General features: G+C 55.1%; 1 pseudogene across 1 annotated transcript; it reads right to left on the bottom strand.

Annotated features, from left to right (window-relative positions):
• Nucleotides 1-11: 11 nt before the first annotated feature.
• On the bottom strand, nucleotides 12-991 carry LOC116098885 (annotated as a pseudogene). Its single transcript, XR_004121980.1, has one exon. The product of XR_004121980.1 is annotated as a palmitoyltransferase ZDHHC18 pseudogene (transcript).
• Between the last annotated feature and the right edge of the window lie 235 nt (nucleotides 992-1,226).

Genomic DNA, 1,226 nt, shown 5'->3' with positions numbered 1-1,226 from the left:
CTCAGTCACATTCAGGGGTGGCCTCCTACCATGGTGGCGTCTGGCTTGGTTCCACAGGCTGGCTCATCCCTTCTGATGGGTGAGGGCAACACCGTATCAGACTGCATGAATCCTCGCCGGTCAATCAGGCTGGGAGGCAATGGGCCACAGAGCACAGCACAGCAGTTGGTGATAATACTTCTATGGCTGTAGGGGTTGACAGAGGCCTCACCACCCCTCTTCCTGGACCAAGACCCTTTGATGTCTTCATTAGTTGTCAGGTTGGAGGCCACGAGGTACGTGTGGAAGCCTGAGAGGCCCAGGATGGACCAGATTAAGAAGAAGCAGATTACCAACTCCAGCACACTTGCTGGTGCCTTTTTTAGAGCGGAGAGGAAGTTGCTTCCTTGAGAAAGCAGGGTCAGGTGGGTGACCACACAGGCGAAGATGAAGGCCGTCTGGAAGGAGAGGGAGAGAATAAATGCATAAAAGAACCGGTAATTCCGTCTCCCCACACAGTTGCCCACCCATGGGCAGTGATGGTCAAACCGGTCCACACAGTTGTCGCAGACACTGCAGTGTGAGGTCCGGGGTTGCCGAAACATCTTACAGGTGAAGCAATACTTGAGCTTCACCATCTGTCCGTTGATCATCACTTCCCGAGTCCGAGGGGGCGGTCGGTATGTGGAGCTGCCAGTGTTATCAATCTGCTTCTCCAGGGCAGCGGCCTCATAGATGGTGGCACGGGGTAAGATGCCAGGGTCAGTGAAACTGGTCTGCAGGAGACAGCTCATGATGAAGAAGAAGAAAAGGATGGCAGCGATGATGGGGATGGCCAGGGTCAGTGTGCGGGCCAGATAGGGACAGTCGAAGACGGAGAAGAGGATGGTGGTGCTGAATATGAGCAGCAGCGTGAGCGAAGAAGCCACCGTGGCCTGCCAGCATGAGCCGGCCTCCACAGTAGAAGCAGTTGAGGCCCGGGAACACCTCCCACTTATGCCAGGGTCAGCGGCTCAGGCTCCCTCTGCAGCTGCCTCTACTACTACCTCTCCAGCGAGGCGAGCCAGGTGCTGAGCAGGCTTAGAGCAGGGAGTGCGGCGGGGCCAGGGCAATGCGCCCAGGGGGAGGCCAACTATTCTATTTCTAAACTGTTTCTAAACAGGTCCACATCTCCCTTTGTCCTATTAACCTTTCCTTTCCACTACCTCTTATAGATGGGGGGTTAACAGGAAGGTTAAAGCATTTAA

This window comes from Mastomys coucha, unplaced genomic scaffold, assembly GCF_008632895.1.
Source record: "Mastomys coucha isolate ucsf_1 unplaced genomic scaffold, UCSF_Mcou_1 pScaffold20, whole genome shotgun sequence".
Taxonomy (NCBI): Eukaryota; Metazoa; Chordata; class Mammalia; order Rodentia; family Muridae; genus Mastomys; species Mastomys coucha.
This window is presented reverse-complemented; position numbering and strand designations above follow the sequence as displayed.